Genomic DNA, 21,662 nt, shown 5'->3' on the forward strand with positions numbered 1-21,662 from the left:
CTCACTCCAAGAAACGTTCTGGACCAGAATTAATTAGGAAATTAAGGGCCAAGTGTTCCAAAGAAAATGAGGGGAAAAGTTTGAAACCAAAGTTTATTAAAATGAATAAATGTCTGGGACTGCTATGGCAATCTACAGTACAGGGGTCTGGAATTAAACCACATTCAGCCCTGAATCATCTCGAAAGCTTAACGGTTTTGAGAACAGCGAGACAGAGAGACAGACAGAGTGATTTGGACAGCGAGACAGAGTGATTTGGGACTGCATATGACTAAAACAAGAACAAATTATAATTGAGATGTATTCATATAATACATGGGAAAATGAATAAGTAAAGCATAAACATGTGACTTTTTTTAGATTATTTTTAGATTACTTTTCCTGCTACGACTCGCTTTGGAATAAGGCGTCTGCTAAATGCCAAAAATGTAAATGTAAACTATTCTATGTTCACATACAGTAGATGCCTATTCAAGTTAAACACAGGCAGCATCCATCTAAAGTAAAAAGCACGGGCGACTTTGATTAGCAAACAATGAGTTTCTCATTTCAGGGAACATCCTTGCAGGCTTGTCCATGGAGACTGGATGTAGTCTAAAACACATTCATTAATAATTTGCATATGTTTATGTGCATTTCCCAAGTGTCTGGTGATGGCCCAATCATGTCTCAGATATTAGCTGATGACAGGGCAGAAGACCCTCTCCTATGATGCACATCTGTAATCAGGGAAATACTTTTTGCAATCAAGGAAAAATGTATTTGTACCAAATGTTAAAATTCACAAATAAGTAAGAAGCCAACAAGTTATCGTACTGTAAGTATAAAGAAATCCAAAACGTGTGGAGAACATTGAATAGTTTTTCAATCTCTTCTTGGAAAAGCCTGTCACAACCAACTCCCATTAGAACGCTATGCAACTCGGGAGAATAATGTTAAGTGCAAACGGACTGCCAGAACCTGCCAGAGTTTGTCTCAGATAAACACGAACAGGCCGAGAATGTGAGGCTATGATGACATATCACCGCCTACTCCAAGCATGAGGCAGCCATAGGGCAGACGTGATTTGTTTTCAGTGTCACGCTTTCTTAGCAACGACTAGACTTTTGATTTCAACTGAAACTTAATCTTGGCTAAATCAAATCATTTGGACCTTTCCAATAACTTCTTAATGGAATTCTAGGATTGCGTGTGTGTGTGTGTGTGTGTGTGTGTGTGTGTGTGTGTGTGTGTGTGTACACATAGAACGTAAACGTGAGTAGATATGAGTCCTGTGAATGGTCCAGGGCTCCTTTGAACAGCAGTTCAAACAGGTGATGTCATAACTTCAACCTGAGGATCCAAGACAAGTGAAACTAATTAATTTCAGTGAAAAGTATTTGGCTTCAGCACGACAGTTATTATAACATCTTACCTCATCGCATCCAACTGTCTAGTGTCAGAAGTGATGTAGAGATGTTTTCCGTATATTAGACATGTAAATGTACGCAGATCACAACCATTGCTTGGTCTTCTGATGGATAGGTGAAATATTGACTGAAAGAGTAGCGTGAGTAGGGTATTAGGGCGTGAGTAAAGGGTATTTGAGTAGTGTGATTGTGCATGGGAACAGTCCAAGATTCCCAGAGATCAATGAGGGCCTAATTTGCCGGTTCTCATGTCTTCTTGGTAATAACCAGAGGAGGCTCGTCTAGGAAATCGGAGGACGGGGTCATTGGACTGTGATTCATGGAATGGATCCCCTGCATTACAATGAGCCCATGCATCACATAGCCTACCTCCACCAGCCTCCACTGATAATAACTGATACCTACTCTATAAGGAGTCGTCTCAGAATATGTTCCCAGGTCTTCATCGATTGGTGATCATACAGAAGCCCTCGGTAAGTATTCACCTCCTTTTTGCCACTGATATACACAAAACAACCCAGAATGTCAAAGTGAAACTTGGGACTTTTTTAGACTTAAAAATGAAAAGCTGAAATGTCTTGTGTCAATAGGTATTATCCCCCTTCGCTATGCCACTCATAACATTTGCAAAAATGCCTCAAACAAGTCACTCAATATGTTGAATTGAGTCCATCAATGAGCAAAGATAAAAGTTCATGTGATTTCGGAATGAACGTTTTATTTCTTTGTCGAATAACAAGGCAGCACTGTGGCCTATAAGACCGAGGGTTGTGTAACTGTTTAACCAGACATTAGTAGGAATAACTCAGGGAGAAGTCTAAAAACATACAAACAAACATGACAGAAATGCTAGAAGAAAAGTTGAGGTAAGTGGCTCTATGGTTTGAATAAAGTCAACCTTGCTGGAAACTTACACACAAAAGTGTAATGAAGTTCTCCTAAAATGGCTAAGCGATGTTAACGATGCAAACTATATAACAACCAATAAACTGTAATTCCAGTGCTCATCACATGGTGAGCTTAGAATGATAAGGTTCTATCTCCGTTTAGAATGATAAGGTTCTATCTCCGTTTAGAATGATAAGGTTCTATCTCCGTTTAGAATGATAAGGTTCTATCTCCGTTTAGGGCAGTTCAGAGATATTGAGCGTCAAAGTTTTTACATTCCATTATGTTTTGTGAGATGGAACCTTTGTATTTTATGAATTACTAAATAAAAAATGTCAACATTGTAAAAATAACACCACACAGGCATTAATAAACACCTAATGGATCAGATTATGTAAGAAACTCAATGTTGACAAAAATGGAGATAGAACCTTATAATTCTAACGTCACAACATCTTGCAGCTGATTCAGACCATCCTGGCCTCTGCTGTTACATCCCTAACATAGCAAACATGTCCATATCTGTAAGGCAGTTAGTTAGGGAGTCCAGACTCAGTAACAGTGTGAGGACCCTCTGCAGTTGTTTAACTTTAAACAGAATGAGCTAATACTTCTAACGGAGCAGAGACCCTGAGGAAGAGCAGCATCTGGAACACATGCGAGATGTGCTTGTCAAATACAGAGGCAACATTAACAATATAACCAAACAACAATCACTAAAAGAAATGAGAGTTGGAGACAGAGAGAGAAAGGTATGGCTCTTGTGAGCCAGAATGAGAGGCTGACTGACACTACATTAAAAGGAGGAAGAAATTAAGATGAATAAATGCCACTTGCCTTTGATCCATGCTAAACATTTAGTAGGTGCTGTTGCCTATTGTTACATTGAACCAAATTGAACCCGAGTTTGGTTTTGACCTTTGACCTTACCCTATTCTGATCATAACATGGACATTAATGTGTGCTTTAGGTTAAATTACAACATCAAAGGCTTCATAAAGCCCTTTAAGCTTTGCGAGCCTATTTTAGCCTATTAGGCATGTAGAGATACCTAGCACATCATTTAGCTATCATGTCATGCTATAGAAAGGTATGAAAGCTTTATTAAGCCCTTTAAAGTAGTTGGCTGATTCTCTTTAAAAGTGAATTATTATGCTAGTTAGTTGCATATGGTATATTATTATAGTATTCTCATGAAAAATCGTCATTCTCATGACAGCAACAAATCACAATGTCATCAATATCTCTCAACAAAGAAGTCTCCCGCCAGTACATCTCATGGGGCTCTTTCCATCGGTCTGTCCTGTCTTCCAAGTGTTTTGGATCACAAACTAAACCTAAATCACCTTGGTCTTCCTCACCCCAGGTCGTAGGACGTACGCGGACGCCAGGAACTCACAACATTGTTCTCATGATGAATTGTCATTCGATATCTCAAGCAGCACAACCTCCTGACAATAGGTCTTTGACGATAAATCTATATCGACAACAACATGCTGGAGTGCTTTCTAACACCTGCGTCGAGGAGCACAGCTATGCACAGCTATGCTTTCCTACAGATGTAAGCTAAGCATGAGTCACAACTGAGTCTAACGTTATTCTGACAGCAGTGGAGGCAGACATTGGAGGACGAGCTCATTGTAATGCATGGAATCGAACGAAGAATGATATCAAACACGTGTTCCATAATTACAATGAGCTCGTTCTCTGGTTTCTACCTCCCCCAGCCTCCCCTGGTGTTCTACCTCCACCAGCCTCCCCTGGTGTTCTACCTCCCCCAGCCTCCCCTGGTGTTCTACCTCCCCCAGCCTCCCCTGGTGTTCTACCTCCCCCAGCCTCCCCTGGTGTTCTACCTCCCCCAGCCTCCCCTGGTGTTCTACCTCCCCAGCCTCCCCTGGTGTTCTACCTCCACCAGCCTCCCCCTGGTGTTCTACCTCCCCCAGCCTCCCCTGGTGTTCTACCTCCACCAGCCTCCCCTGGTGTTCTACCTCCACCAGCCTCCCCTGGTGTTCTACCTCCACCAGCCTCCCCCTGGTGTTCTACCTCCCCAGCCTCCCCTGGTGTTCTACCTCCACCAGCCTCCCCTGGTGTTCTACCTCCACCAGCCTCCCCATGTGTTCTACCTCCCCCAGCCTCCCCCTGGTGTTCTACCTCCACCAGCCTCCCCTGGTGTTCTACCTTCCCCAGCCTCCCTGGTCTCACAGTCATACTTAATGTACCTCAGGGTTTTCCCATCATAGCAGTAGCCTCATATCCAGACCCATCTGGTCCAACACATTAGATCTGAGTGGTACCACAGAGATAGCGGGAGGTCAACCTGTCTCTATAAACTGTACCGAGATAACTTTCTAAATTCCTCCAACATTTTGGAAGTTGTCCACCTTAAGTTTTGATCCAGAATTCCTTTTAGCTGGCTATATCTTAGATATTTGTGCTATTATTATGATCAATGTATCTGGTCCATGTAACGGGTATGTAGGCTTACATGGGTAAAAATGTAATTTAGCATAAGAAATATATAGTTCCCACATGGATTATCCAGTTGAATCATATTTCCAGCGTACCAAAAAGTTGGCAATAATTGTGAGTGACCACATGAGGAAAGCCATATAACATTCTTGCAGAAATTATGTCCGACACGTTGCACAGGTGAAGTTGGAGGATGAATTTCATAATGTAAGCAAGTGACTTAATGTCATACATAAATACAACCATGATGCACAAGGCCTGAGCACTAATTACATAGAAATGAATGACACAGCCGGGAGATTCCTGACAGCCTGGATATTTTCACATGACCTCTGGCATGCCAGAAAATCAATCAATGCTCTGAAAACCATGAAAAGTTCCCATGAAACCTGAGAGAGTTGAAGAGAGTTGAAGTTGAAGAGTTGAAGGCTACAAACAGCACAGGCAGACCAGCCTCCCCAGCATTCAACAGCACGCGTCCGTCTGTAAGAATCCATCATCCTCCTGATGTCAGAGGCAACATTTCCACAAAGTACCACAATAACTATGACCTTAAAAAGATGTTTCATTGTGGCCTGGGGTGGTCCAGTGGTCTAGCACCGCGGTCTACAGTGCACACATATGCCCATGGGTTCGAATCCGGGCCATGCCCTGCTGACATGTCCCCTCTCCCTTCTTCTCCTTACTTTCCTGTCTGTCTTCACTGTATCTGTCCAATAAAATGAAAAATATGAGTGGGACTGCCCCACTCAGAAAAAAAGAAGATATTTCACAGATAAAGAACACATGAATGACAGGAGGACTCGTAGCCTGGGACACAGAGGATCTTAAATGACAGCACAGTGACAGGTGCTGTTTCACTCACTAGGATAGAGGTTATTAAACAGACTTACGTGTTGTACAGCAACTGTGGGAGGAACACACACCCACATCAACAACATCACTATTCTTTGTATCTCAGGCATTTCGTGCACTCTTGAGTCTTTTGCACAAACAATGTTCAGACATTCAGATGCTCAGTTCATTCAGTTCAGACACCCTAGCTAGCTTAGCTAGCTTTAAGATAAGTAGGCCACAGATTAAAGGCTCCCACAAACGGCGACAACAGTAACCCCAATTCCTGACAAATAACACTTAATGTGTTTCTTTTGACAGGAAATAGTATTTACTACGTACTGTATCAATTGACTCAATTATACTGACTTGACTCAATTGACTCAATTATACACTTCTGAGTATAACCACAAGGCATTCATTTTCACACATAGTATGTTTCCCGAAAATATCCAGTCAGATTGTAGCCCCCAGTCACCAGAAACATTGCAGTGTACACCACAACCACTTTGTGGGCGATGGAGGGATTCATTAATAGAGCTGAGATGAGGAAGCGAGACTGTCAAACACGCGAGATGTACACATAAATCTGCCACCATTGTTTGTTTAATTACGCTAGATTTGTGAAAGCCACATGATGCGTGGCTACTCGGCCTGACAGATCTGATTTCAGAGCACCACAGCTTTCTCTAATGTGTTTCTTTACTGTGGCTGCATGATTGAAAATATCTTGAGAGGTTTTGAAGAAATAGAGCATGCTGTCATTATGATGCATCGATACATTGGCTCCCTGTCTCATTCAGGGTTGACTACAAAGTCCTGCTTCTCACCCACAAATGCATCAACAGACACACGCACCTCCCTATCTACAAGAACTCATCACTCCACAAACCTCCACCCGCACCCTCAGGTCTTCAAACAGTTTGCTACTCCAGGTCACCAATACCAGGCTCCGCACCATGGGGGGCCGAGCAGAAGGCTCGAATTGGTGAATTAAAGTACAAAGACAATGAACAGGATTCTACAGCAGTGCGCCGTACTGTACTGTATTTATTGATAACGTTTCCCTAAGCGTGGCATCAGCCTCTCTCTCTGCACATCAGGAGGAAGAGATTCAGCTGGTGAGGGCCACTGGGTTGAAGGCCTGATCTTCAGACATCCTTTCTGTGCGTTGGTTTGTGAATTGTTAGAACAAAATCAGATCCGGTTCTTTTGTCGACTGCTCCAAGAAAGAGGAGAGAAGTTCTCTGTTGCACACTTGGTACTTATTGAAAATGACACGTAGAGTACAGAGATGCATCAGCTGGACCGACCCTGAGGCGGTCTCACACTCTGTATATGTATTGAACACGTAGAGTACAGAGATGCATCAGCTGGACCAACCCTGAGGCGATCTCAGGAGGCAAGGTTGTTCTCTTCAGATTTTACATGATATTATATACGTTTAGTCCTTCCCCGTTTGGTCACGATGATGTAATCGCTGAACGGCCTTGATTATAATGGTCTAAAACTATGAATTGAGTGTTGTCTTGTGTTTGACGTGAGAGAGAGCTGAGAAAGGAGTATCATTCAGTTCAGATGGCCTAGCAAAATCAGGTCGTCTACGAGTGATTCAGCACCAGGTCCTCCACAAACATGCGGTGCGCATCAGGAGAGGGGCGGCAACTCGTCCGGCCGCACCCCAACCCCGTCACGAACGGCTCTACTCACCGGCCCCGAAGGACCGGCTATCCTGGGCCAACCGAAAGGTCCGCGGCGCTACGGTATCGTTCCGTTTAGGGGGGATTCTGACTTAGAGGCGTTCAGTCATAATCCCACAGATGGTAGCTTCGCACCATTGGCTCCTCAGCCAAGCACATGACACCAAATGTCTGAACCGGCGGTTCCTCTCATACTGAGCAGAATTACTATTGCAACAACACATCATCAGTAGGGTCAAACTAACCTGTCTCAGCCGGCTTCAAGGCCAGACAGAACAGTCCCAGACAGACAGTAACTCCCTAATACCTTATAATTGGTCATATGTGTAGGGTACCATACTGATAACGTGCCTATTAAAACAGGAAAACTGATAAGATATCTAACTAACTGGTGCTAGAAGAATGAACAATAAAACCTTTGAAAGAAAGATATATCCTAACATTATGCAAGGGGAATGTGATTGCTGCATGTCCCATTCCAGACACCTGTTCTCTCTCTATGTGAGACATACAGACTTACATTGTCCTATGGGATCTTACAGACCACTTCCTGCTTGTGTTGCTCTTGCCTTGCATCTGCTTTACCATCTGGTTCTTGTGACCTTACACAGAACATTATCACCAAAGGCCTTATACACTTCATTACTCACTACCAAGCTATTCATGAACAAATGAGTTTGTCTGCAGGCTAATCTTTTTTCTTAATGATTTATTGTTTTAACTTTTCACCCACATATCATGAGGCAGCAGGTTGTTGGCAAGACAGGTGTCTCAGTGCCCACAAAATCAAAAAAGCCTCCCCACACCAAACTATGATTAAACAAAGTGCTACAGAATTTCCAGAGTCTGGGTCAGCCTAACCTTGTTGAGACCAGACCAGGCTTCCCTAATTCGGAAAACCTGGGGAAATCCTTTGCAAGAGAGATAGCTACAAAGGGCTGGAATTCTGTTTTTTGTTCCGTTTTTCCCCCCCATTTCCTTCAACGTTGAAAGCTAGCGCAGACAACAACTCTCTGCAGAATAATCCTACGCGGCCGTAGAAGACAACACACATAAAAACAAGCCATTATTCAGGCATGTGGGGAGAGTTCTTTGAATGTAACATCCAATCACGTTGTAAACAGATTCTCCCCCCCGGATCCAGGTCAACGCAGGCCAGACTGGCTCCTTTAACGTTCTCCAGACCGCCAAAGGGAGTGAGAACAACACGGTTTGGAAGGATGGTTACGGGAGACCAGCCTCAGCCAAACACCTGGAGAACAAAAGTGGACATGGACCATGCAGGCGTTCATGATTTTCAAAAAGGAGGTTTTACATTAGGTTAGTTCTTGTTCTCCATGTCAATTCATTCCTCACCAATGTTCTCGAATATGTTTGAGAAACTTGTTAAGGAAACATTTATTTGTGGTGTTTGATAGGTAGGTCTACATTTAAGTGTAGGACTCTGTTCTAACCCTCATATACAGTATATCTTAGCATGCACTTTTGTAAATAGAGCCATCACCTGGCCATCTGTGGTATTTTCATGAAATGGGAAGTCAGTTATTTAATGGCTTATTATTTAGTTCAGTAACTGCTGCCATCTGTGTAAGCATTGCTTGTAAGTGCAACAACATTAAGTTAATCAACGTTAAGCTTCTCATCTTGCATTATTAATAGTGTTCGATTTAACATGTCATGTATGCTGCTGTGTACATAAACAGCTATACTAGCCTAGCCATTCTATGTTGTTGAGTAGTAGCTAGCCTCACATCCTTTGTGGGTTATTTTCCTGCTTTTTCTTAATACACATTCCTATTTTGGACATTAATTGTATGATAACTAGTATTCATGCAATGAATGTATGTTTATTTTTTTACCTGGAGGAGCAAGCTGTTTGAAGACCTGAGGGTGCAGGTGAGGTTTGTGGAGTGATGAGTTCTTGCAGATAGGGAGGTGCGTGTCCGTTGATGCATTTGTGGGTGAGTAATGTAGTGAGTGTAGAACGGGGGTCATGTGCTTGTATTTGCGGACTCTCATCAGGATCCTGGCAGCGCTGCTCTGGATGTATTGCAGCTTCTGTATGCTTTTGCCAGGAATCCCGATGAAGAGTGCAAAGTTCTCTAGTGTCTAGTGGATAGTGAGTTGGACTTGGGATCGGAAGGTTGTGAGTTCAAATCCCGCCTGAAGCCACACCACTACTAGTGTGCCCTTGGGTAAGGCACTTAGCCCTCAGTTACTCCAGGGGGAATGTCCCTGTAATTCGTAATTGTAAGTCGCTTTGGATAAAAGCGTCTGCTAAATGGCAAAATGTATTAATTAATTCTACATCTGACAGGGTTAGAGTGGGACGGAGTTTGGAAATATTTCTGAGATGATAGAAGGAGGTTTTGCACAGGTGTTTTATATGGTCACTGAAGGTCAGGTGAGGGTCAAACCTAACCCCCAGATTTGTGACTGAGGAGGAGAAGGGGATGACTTGACCGTCGAAGGTGAGCTGGGATATGGGCGAAGACTGAACCTGGTGTGGGGTGCCAACAAGAAGAGCTTCGGATTTGTTGCCGTTTAACTGAAGGAAGTTGTTGTTCATCCATGCCATTATCTCCTCAAGACAGGTGGTGAGACATGACATGGCTGCAGAGGGGCTTGGGGCAGTTTTGATGTAGAGCTGTGTGTCATCAGCATAACAGTGGAAAGACATCCCATGTCTGCTGATGACACGACCGAGGGGGAGCATGTAGGTGATGAAGAGGATGGGGCCGAGAACCGACCCCTGTGGAACACCACAGGTGACACGGAGCAGTCTGGACTTGCATCCTCCCAGTGAGACGTACTCAGTCCTGCCAGAGAGATAGGACTGAAACCACTTTGGCAGAGCCTGAGAGTCCAATGGTGGTGTGGAGGCGCTGTAGGAGGATAGCGTGATCCACCGTGTCAAATGCTGCTGTCGGGTCCAGGAGAACGAGGAGGATCCGACATCGGCTGTCATCAGCAGGTCACTTGGATCTGAAACAGGAAATGAAGCTGTTACATCGCTCCTCTGTAGCCTCAGCAGTGGGAGATGGTTGTGGCTTCAGGAGATGGTTGTGGCTTCAGGAGATGGTTGTGGCTTCAGGAGGGTTTCAGGTTTATGGTGGAAAAAAGCCACCACCACGGCCAGGGCTGCAGACTTTCTCCATGTAGTTCTAGCCAGGGGGGCAGGCCTCATTCATTGAACATTAAAATCTAAGGAAACAGTATCCGGGCAATCTAGACTAAAAGTTGAAGAACAAAGCTGAGGAGGCTATTAATCTCCAGCATAGCAGGGATTCACTCTGCACGGATTGCAACACAACCAGAAGAATGCAACAAATGTTGATTGATTGCACGGAAGACAGATCTAAACAAATTTGAGAGAATTGTCAAAACCTTCACGCAAACTCGATCAATTAAAATCAAGTTGGGGTGAATGAAGTCAGAACAAACCGTTGGCCTTGATGAAAACAAATGATGAACTGATGAAAACACTTCATCTAACGAACATTCTGATCATGTTTAAGCGACAAAAAAAAACAAAGACAAACATGTGCATGTCTAACAGTTATCTGCCAAAGACGATGTCATTGTGAACATGAAAATGATTCACAGCTGAATAGCATCATTTAAGAAAAAACATGAGAGTGAATCAACCTCCTCAAGGTCATGTTGGCACATAGCAGACAGATGATTACATCTGCGGTCTCAATGTGCAGCTCCTCATGTTCACATTGCCTTGGAGAGATCAAAGTCGGGTTGGAGGAAACTCATGCCTAAGGCTTTAGCAGTCCGATGGAATACAGCAATACAGAGTTTCTGAAGACTTAATGCTGCATATGTTGACATACCGACCTGCTGAATTGCTCTAATGATGATTGCATTTGTTAGTTCAAAACCCCATGACGTCTGAATAGAGAGAGAAAGTAGTGTGTTCTATCACATAAGTAGTTTGTTTATTGTTGTGGATTTTGCAATAGAGGAAACAGAAAACAAAGCTTCACTAACGGTTCACTAACTATCCTATCACCTTACGTTAGTCATAAACTGTGTAGGCTAATTAATGTATTTGTTAGGGTAATAAAAACATCCTTTAATTTAACATAATGGTTAACATTGGAACACTGTAGGCCTACACATCTGTTTATATCACAAAATCTGTTTCGCTTTAAACACAGACACAGTAGTTCCCATATTGTATCAGTAAAGTAGTAGTGTACTTATGGATTTATTAGTTAACAGTAATAAGCGACAACAGATTATGATTTGTTTGTTTATTTAATCATAAAAATAAACAAAAAATAGTTCCGCAACAAACTTCAAATGGACTGTTGCCTAGTAACCTGAACACAAACAATCGAATTAATCGAATTAACGGTCATTTAGTAGAACATCTGTGCGGCGGAGTGATACATATAGTTAAAGGTCCCAGTGCTGTTATACTGTATATCAGCACTCATGGAATGCCTCTTGTCCAATCAAATGACTTGGTCGGAACTAACTGTTATATAATTTACTTTATTTTCCTTGAATGTAGGATCCAGGAGAGACATCATCAACGCTATAGATCACACTGCATCACCCTCTTGAAAACAAGATGGCTGCCAGACAAGACACTGACACTCGGCAGGTGTATATTTGATGAGAGACAGAGGGACCACATTGCTCCAGCTGATGACAGATCTCTCTGTCTGGTGGTTATGGTAGAGATCAACTTCCTGAACGCAGCTCTGAACTGACCATTTCCCACAATCTCAACAGTCCCAAGGTAACGGTAGGAGGAAATCCAACTCAAGCTGCCATCTCCAGGTGTTTGTTGATTCATATTGCAGACCAAACGTGGTATAGCTATTAGCCTAGTCTATTACTACACGCACATGGAGCTCATCACTACAGTTCTCACGACATTTCTCAGATCATATTGTGCAAGCTGTACACAGAGCTAGTTAGGGGTGTAACGGATCACGGATAATCGGTGATCCGTATGGATCGCTCTCCACGGTTCGGCACGCATGTATGTACCACGGATCAATTGCAAAATCTTTAAAAGTAATAATATTAGTTAATATTAGTTAATATCTCTTGTAGTCTTTTTTGCCATGAAAAGATAGACGCGACAGTTGCGTGCTTTGTTTTACTCTAAAGCGCAATGACAGGTTGATAATGCGGAGAAGAAAAAAAATCCGTTGTTTGCTCACTACACGTGAAGCTGGAAATCCACAACAACAAGGCTGCGTTCGTAAATTCGCTCTGGAATCAGAGACATAAAAAAAAGCCAGACTGGAGTTTGCCAAAAGCAAACCAAGAAGCCAAAATCATTCAGGGAGAGCGTCCTGTTGACAGATGAGACTAAAATAGAGCTTTTTGGTAAAGCACATCTTTGTACTGTTTACAGAAAACAAAACGAGGCCGACAGGCAAACCTGGTGGAGGTTCACAAATGTTTTGGGGTTGCTTTGCTGCTTCTGGCACCGGATGCCTTGACTGTGTGACTGTGTGCATGGCATCATGACATCTGAAGACTACCAAAGAATTTCTGGGTGCAATGTCGGGCCCAGTGTCAGAAAGCTGGGTCTCCGTCAGAGGTCATGGGTCTTCCAGCAGGACAACGACCCAAAGCACTTCACTTCAAAAAGCATCCAGAAATGGTTTAAGACAAAGCGCTGGAGAGTTCTGAAGTGGCCAGCAATGAGCCCAGATATAAATCCCATAGAACACTTGTGGAGCGATTCTCAAAACAGCAGAGAAGGAAGAACCCTTCAAATGTGAGAGACCTGGAGCAGTGGATTCCAGCACAGAGGTGTAAGAAACCCATTCATGGTTACAGGAAGCGATTGATTTCAGTTATTTTTTTCCAAAGGGTAGTGCAACCAAATATTTAGTTAATAATTGCAAGTCCAGTGCATTTTTGGAGTTCTGTGTGGAATGATATCCGATTTGGCTTTTTTTTGTGAGTGTGTTGTTCCAATGCAAACAAAAATAAATAAACATTTGAATACCAAAGCATTTGGAATTGCAACAATTTGTAATTGGTCCATTATCCGACAGAAGCGCAGGGGTGCCAATACTTTGGTCCATGACTGTACAATCAATCACCGTTCCGTTATCAATCTAATTCCTTTATAAAAGAATGGGGTTAAAACGGGTTACGATATCAGCCTTTCGGCCTACTTCTAGCCCAGTTGTGATTTAATTAAATTCGTTGGGGGAGCGTTGAGGAAACACCTGTTGCTGTCAGAGCTTGAAGTTATTTCAAGTCTTAAATTCACATTGTGGCTGTCGGTGATGTATGCTCGTGATAGCACTTTCTCAGACAAATTTGTCTTTAAAGATAAATTATATAATCCCAATGGGACTAACATGGGAAACAAAAGGAAGTAAATAAATCTAACAGCAGTCTACAGTTTACTGTGGAACCTTAGAATGATAAGGTTCTATCTCCGTTTAGAATGATAAGGTTCTATCTCCGTTTAGGATCGTTCAGAGATATTGAGCGTCAACGTTTTTACATTCCATTATGTTTTGTGAGATGGAACCTTTGTATTTTATGAATTACTAACTCAAAAATGTTTCAACATTTTCAAAATAACACCACACAGGCATTAATAAACACCTAATGGATCAGATTATGTAAAAAACTAAATTTTGACAAAAATGGAGATAGACCCTTATAATTCTCACGTCAGGAACTGTGGAACCTTAGAGTACAGAAGGCTTAAACTATGTTCTGATACCTTATACTGTTTTTAGGCACATCACATTCAGTACTATAGAGATCACAGAATAAATATATTATAATTAGCCTACTACCTGCTCCAGTTGATTATGTCAATGTGCATGAATAATGTATCCTACTGTACGTCGCCATAGCAACGATTAGTGTGTTCTAATCCACTTTGCTCTGGTCCATTTTCCTTGATCACTGGACAAATGATGACAGAGATTTCAGTGGATTCAAATCAGATGAAAGAAAATAATTGCGTTTACATCACAAAATCTGTTTCGCTTTAAACACAGATACAGTAGCCTAGTTCCCATATTGTATCAGTAAAGTAGTAGTGTACTAGACTGGAAGTTTGCATATTATTTAAACAGTTGATTTTACTTTATTTTCCTTGAATGTAGGATCCAGGAGAGACATCATCAACGCTATAGACGACACTGCAGCACCCTCTTGAAAACAACATGGCTGCCAGACAAGACACTGACACTCGGCAGGTGTCAATGTTTGATGAGAGACAGAGGGACCACATTGCTCCAACTGATGACAGATCTCTCTGTCTGGTGGTTATGGTAGAGATCAACTTCCTGAACGGAGCTCTGAACTGACCATTTCCCACAATCTCAACAGTCCCAAGATAACGGTAGGAGGAAATCCAACTCAAGCTGCCATCTCCAGGTGTTTGTTGATTCATATTGCAGACCGAACATGGTATTGGTTAGACATATTGTTTTACCGCAGGGTATGATTAGAGTACCCATGAGCCTCCAGTGAAGCAAGGCCCATTTCAGACCATACCCTCCTACAGTGTGGTACACGGGGAGCTACACAGGAGACAGCCTGTTAGACACGTCTATTTAACACGCTCCGTCAATACGTCAGTAGGCCTACTAGTAGTTACGTACATTGAGGTAAAATGTAAGCACGCAGTAAAACATTCTTAAACAGTACAGTAATTTGCCAGGTTTGTCAGATTCCTAAACAAGCTTCGGTGAGCTGTTCCCAGGAGTGTGATGATCTTACCGCAGTTTCCACACTTCAATCAATGTATTTGTCTTAAGTCATTAATGTCAGTCATCATTTTTCCTCTGTTTTACAGCGAAACGCTCTCTAATGACCTCTCAACATATCTTGAAGCACTTGGGAGTTAGTGGAGCAGTTCGGCAGCGATATTGGAAGGAATTATTCACTTTTTGATAAAAGTACCTAATTTGGCTCAGAGGTTCAGAGAGATTCATGTAACCTGAAATGATTTAGATTTAGAACCACTACAGATTTGGCCGCAAGAGGTTGTAGCAAAATGGCTGATCGTACCACTATTCTACAAACCTTTCATTACAGAACAACGTTTTTGTAATAATGTCACAAATATGGCACAGAAGTAGATATGGGACCACAACAGATTTGGCCCGAATCTGACCTAACAATCGCTCTAGCTAGGCTTATGAGCACAGAGTGAGGGACTGCAAAATATAACCAAGAAAGCAATTTAGTCATCAGATTTAGTCATGTTAAAGTATGTAGTAGTGTGTATTTTTATAATATACTTTTCTGATAATTAAGGACCTAGACAATAGCCAGCTACAATACAACAACAAAAAATCAGGTGTAGTGCTGAGGCACAAATATGTACATTTCTAGCCTGCAAACTGCGACACTTCAAATGAATGTGCAATAACACTATGTGCAATATGACAACCCTAGTCGTCTATCTGTACAGTATAGTATAGTGGATAGTGTACATAGCCTTTATTTATGTAAACCAGCTCCTTCCCTTCTTTTTTGTTTTTTTTATTTTTTATTTTTTATTTTTTTTGTTTTCTTTCCTAGCACCAGGGGAGCCACCCCTCCTAAATGTCGTTGTTTGGTACCTGTACTATAGCAATGACAATAAAGACCATGCATTCATTCATTCATTCAATAGCTAGTTAATGTCAAATTCATGATAAACCTATGACATTAAAAGATAACTAACTGAAAACAATCCTAAACAGTTAACCTTTATCTAAAGTGAAAAACCATTGCTAGTTGGCGATTAAATGTAGATGTGATGACAGTAGATGGTTATGTAGGCGATGTCACCTGCCGTTAGACCTGAACTGAGGTAGTGTAGCCTTCACCTAATGAAGACCAGTGAAACAGCACTGAAATGGTTTTCTCACGCTAGCTTCTGGATTATAGAGTGTCGTTCTTGGCATGAGATCAAATCCAGAGTTGGACAAATTCCTATCTGACAAATTCCTATCTGATGCCCTCTTCAGTTTGTTTGATCATCATCATACCTACAAGCAGCTTGCCGTCACAGATGGTGAGTCAGTCCTTAGCAAGCCACCTCTGCAGGGTTTAGCCTCTCTCTCTCTATGCAGTCAGGGCCGGTCCTAGGCATTTAGGTGCCATAGGCGAGAGTATGATTTGATGCCCCCTCCCCCAAAATTTTAGGCGCGCCACCACCACCACATTAAGCCACCAGTACTGCCTCATCACCACCCACACATTCAACAGTAAACATATGGACAACAATGGTTTCAAGACAACAATAGACAGTAGGCTGAGACATATTTTCATAGAGACATGAAATTCATAGAGACAAAATTATTTAAATGTAAAAAAAATGTTGGGGGGTCGCCTAGTTCGCCTATGCCTAGGACCGGCCCTGCATGCAGTCATGAGGAGTCTGATAGTAAAATGTTGCTGCAGCATGGGACAGCAGCACGAATTGAAAATCTGCACGATTGACACTGATGTTCCATCAGGCGATGAACTTTGGCTACTAGCATTTGGAATAGGCAAGACTTTCCGCTACCTGGCAGCCCATGAGATCGCTGTCGGCCTCAGACCAGAAAAGGCCCATCATGCTCTCTCAGTGTGTCATACTCTCACTGCTGTGACACAGTGTCAAGATTAGTTGGCTGTGGTAAAAGGACAGTCTCTCCGGGCACCTTGGAATCTTCTGCCAGAGCTCTCAGATGTATTACCAGAACTGTCCTCCTCTAGATCAGCGGTCCCCAACCGTTTTTTGGGCGCCACGGACCGGTTTCATGTAAGACAATATTTTCACGGACCGGCCTTCAATGTGTGGGGGGGATAAATATGACAAAATAGAATGATACGACCGGCATAAAAACAAATATAAAGTGTATAAAAAACCATCACCATTACGCTGAGTTAGTGCGAGCCCTGAGCTTGTATCTCTGCAACGAGCCGGTCCATCTAGGGGTGATGGGGACAAGGTGTGTTTCTTACGTCCAGTCTACTCCGTCATTTTTTTGGGGTTGCTGTCACTGCAGAAAACCTGCTTCACAGTGTGTGTGTGTGTGTGTGTGTGTGTGTGTGTGTGTGTGTGTGTGTGTGCGCGTGTGTGTGTGTGTGTGTGCGCGTGTGTGTGTGTGTGTGTGTGTGTGCAGGTATCGTTTTGAGGTGATGCATAACAAATTTCGTTGTAATGTTTGTGCAATGACAATAAAGCTTTCTGATTCTGATTCTGAGATTGGAAATGGAAGCAGGGTTTTCAGTGCTTTTTTGGCGATCTCCGGATATCTGATTTTAATCCAGAACACTGGCAGGTTTGTTGTGTGAAACACACTTTTAAGGCCACCGTCATTTGCAACCTCCAGCAGTTGATCTTCTACTACTACTACTTGTGAGGGAATACAATGTGTGGCATCTTCCACCAACTTGTGCAGTTCTGGAACAGCATGTAAGGATGGCGGGCTACCAACAAGGTCATGTGTGGGCCAGACGTAGCTTCCAGCATCTGTGTGAATGAACTGAATGATAGCAATGGTAGCAACGGTAGCGATACCAAATGAACTGGGGATCGCTAAAAAGGAAGGGTCTGAACAAGCCTTTCTGGACCACACTGAGGCAGTGTTTGAGTTGTTTAAAGGCTCTGACCATAGTAATTTCTTCTCAGAGAAGTATGACATTAAGCCAATACATACATACAACGTTGTTGTGGAAGCTTGTAAAATCATTATTCAGACCAGAAAAGTGATGATTTTCTAAGATGGCTGCTGGGACCCCTAGAGGGCCAAATCTGTGGTGGCATTATGTCAATCTTGTCAGGTTACATACATCTACCACTGTGCCAAATATTGTGTTATTTTCACACAAAAAATACCCTATGAATTAAATTAAATTAAAGGTTTGTGAAATAGTGGTACAGTTGGCGGCTATTTTGAAATATGGCTTGCTACGGCCCCCACAAGCCAAATCTGTGGTCTAAATACATTCAAGGCTACCTGTGTGCAAAGTGTTGTGCTTTTATCAAAAAGTGAACGACTTATTAACTGCTTAACTGCTGTACTAAGTCACATCTTAATATAATTGTGTTAACGGTATTTTTCCATCAAACGCATTCTTTGCATCTTTCTCAGTGATGTGATCACCTAAAAAAGAAGTGGCCAGTATATTCCTCTGTCAAAGTAAAATATACAAAACAAAACAAATCAAGTAATTGGATTCAATAACTTTAAGGGGCATAACTAACTCTGTTGACTTTGTACATGAGCAGCACATTGCTCTCATCTGGGGCCAGCGTTTTTGCCACAAGCCGTTATTGTGAGATCCTATGACAGTGTCAGAGTCAGAGTTATCCATCTGGGACAGACTCTCCATCACTTCTCTCATCTTGAAATTACGTACATGTATCTGCATAACTAACACGAACAACCGTGAGAATGAGAACCAGCTGTCCCTACTTTTTAATGTACGAACTCTTATAATCTATGACTCTCATAATCTATGACTCTTATAATATGACTCTTTATAATCTATGACTCTTATAATCTATGACTCTTATAATCTATGACTCTTATAATCTATGTAGTTCAGGAAAATGATTAAAACTTGTCTCAATCTAACTAAATACATAACAATAACATCTTAATTAGCTTCCCATGCTAACGCTGAGACTTCTCTTCAACATTGTTATCTGGGTGATGTCCAACTTTTGTAGTTATGTTTGAAATGAGGATGGATAGGCTACATGCTTTTGAATGACTCAGGATTTTTTACACAAATTGCATCCACATTGTAAATATATTATGTTTCTATCTGCATAGTGTTTCTACATAATGGGGTGAATCAATCCATGCTTTCAACAATGTCTGCATACATTGACAAGTGTGTGACGCAATACAGAAAATATTTTGGGGGCGAGTAAAGGTAACACACTAGCACAATACAACAACAGTTGTATAAAATGTCTTCCCACATCATTATGGGGCTCTTATAAGGAGGTATGCCCATATGAGTTCTGTGTCTCAGGTGTCTGTTTAAATAGAGAACAAGGGCTCAATCATTTAAGCAATGAGGCCCATGAAGTTATAGGTCATAGAAAAGGCGGGAGTTCAGTCTCAGGAGGACTGAGGCTACTGTGCTTATATATAAATACCGGTATGTATCAAATGTATATATAGATATATACCAATAACATGCGCTAGAAACCAATAACATGCGCTAGAGACCAATAACATGCGCGCGCTGTGCTAGCATTACAGCCAAAGGAAAGAAAGGCTCCCGACAGCTAAGGATAACCCCATGTGAAAAACACTCAACAAATAATTTCATCAGATACATTCATGTTTACTTACTAAGGTGGACATTTTGAACACTGGAAGGTCTAAAGGGTATCCAGATTCCAGACAGCTTTATTGTGTCACACAGTGACAGAAGTTCTCCTTTGACAGGCAGAAGTGCAGCTCAAGAATACAGTTTCCACATTAAAAACACACATAGGTCACATACATTAATACATACAATACAAACAGACAGAGTGTTTATCAAATGTAGTGTAATTTAAAAAGTCCAGTCATTTAAAAATAATAGTAAAAAAAAAACAGTGTTATGGTTTAAAACGTCCATCATCCAGACCCGGTCCAATTGTCTCTGGAACAGTTTCTACCGACAGGTCATAAGACTGTTCAACTGGTCCCTCTTGCGCCCCTACACCCCCCCCCTTGAACTTGAGCTCTATCCCCAACCCTCCCCTTGACATTATTAAACATTATTATTGCACATTATTTGCACTAGTAGGCCTACTATTGTCACTTTTCTTCTATTGTCCCTTTTTAAAAGAAAATCCGTTTTTGGTGTTGACATCTTGATTTAGTCTTTCTAATAACGTTGAAATTGAACAATCGTTGGTAAACATGACTGAACAATACACTCACATTTTCCACATAGGACCGCTGATGAAATTGGGTTGAAACTCTCCCCTTTCAGTCCTATGAGCTTCAAAGCCACCAATGGTATCACCAGTGATTCTCTTGACAGATATTAATTTTCATGCAAGGACAAAAATGTTTTTATGCAAACCTAACTGAGGACAGATTCCTCAAATGGTTTGCAGCTGGGTTATAACTCAAATATTAACATTTTCTTTTTTCTGTCTCTTCAGAAACACCAAATCAATAAAAAAGCAGAAAGAAATGTTGGCATAACAGTATCTTTTGTAATTGTTGGATGCCTCAGTAAGTTATCTGCTGAAAGAGAGTACTCTCAACAAATATTATGACGTACCAGCCTTTACATAAGCAAAACCAAAAAGATGTTTGAAGATCAAGGCCTAGGCTACTTCATGTCTCCCTCAGGACGGCTACAGGGACTAATGGTCATATTTGGTCCGTATCCTATGATAACCAGTGACATCAGTGCCTGTGTTGTTGGCTGAGATGTTGGCGCTGTGTTGGAGCTAGGGACATTTACGTTATGCAGTCATGGGTGAACCAGACAGGGACAAATGGGAGAGGAAGAGAGGGAAGAGAGGGATCTCGATACCAGCCAGTAATGGGGAGGGGGTGGGGGAGGGGGTGGGGGGGTGGGGGAGGGGGTTCCTTACTAAATCTATTTTAATGTCCCAAGACATGATCTTGTCCAGACCACAATGACACTGCGTGGCGACATGCTGCATGGTGGCAGAGCCAACAAAAGGCTTGGTAGCATCACATGGTAGACATGCTAGGTGGTAGCATCACATGGTAGACATGCTAGGTGGTGGCAGAGCCGACACGAGGCCTGGTAGCGTCACACGGGGGACGACTGTGGCTCAGGAGGTAGAGCTGGCGTCTAATGATCGCATGGTCGGCGGTTCAATCCCTGGCTGGCCACGTCTCGAGGCGTCCTTGGGCAAGACACTGAACCCCAATGAGCGGGTCAGCGCCTTGCATGGTAGCTTGCTGCCATTGCTGTGTGAATGTGTGTGTGAATGGGTGAAATGTAAATGCTTTGGAATAAGGCCCTATATAAGTGCAGTCCGTTTTCATGCATTGCTAGTTACTGGACACACAAGTAGACCAGTGGACCAAAGGTGATTATGGGGGACATGTGTGTAAATGGGCCCAACCCCTTTGTTTGAAATGATCCTTTCATTCCAAGTATCAGAGAAGGATACTAAACTAATGCGATTTAGGAATGGAAACGATCAAAGTACTAGTTGATTAACCATTAGTAGCCTGATAGACGGCAATAAAACTGGTAATTAAAACAAAATGTACAATTTAGATAACTAAACATTAAAATTACATAAATTAAGTGTTGATAACACTACTCGCCTAGATTTTGTACATATATATTGTCTAACTTTACTTTCACGAGATAACATCCCAAAGTTTGGCAATATTTGGGAAAATGGAAATCTACGGAGCCCCCC

At 42.1% G+C, this 21,662-nt stretch overlaps 1 protein-coding gene across 1 annotated transcript in view; it reads right to left on the minus strand.

The window, feature by feature from the left end:
- Positions 1-2,715: 2,715 nt before the first annotated feature.
- The window catches only part of LOC308174082 (coiled-coil-helix-coiled-coil-helix domain-containing protein 2-like), a 78,994-nt gene continuing 60,047 nt past the window's right edge, over positions 2,716-21,662 (minus strand). The window contains exon 5 of the transcript XR_013937916.1: positions 2,716-2,752. The gene's annotated coding sequence lies outside the window, so the exon portion shown is untranslated. The remainder of the gene's footprint in view (positions 2,753-21,662) is intronic.

This window comes from Nansenia antarctica, assembly GCF_963989245.1.
Source record: "Nansenia antarctica genome assembly, chromosome: 19".
Taxonomy (NCBI): Eukaryota; Metazoa; Chordata; class Actinopteri; order Argentiniformes; family Microstomatidae; genus Nansenia; species Nansenia antarctica.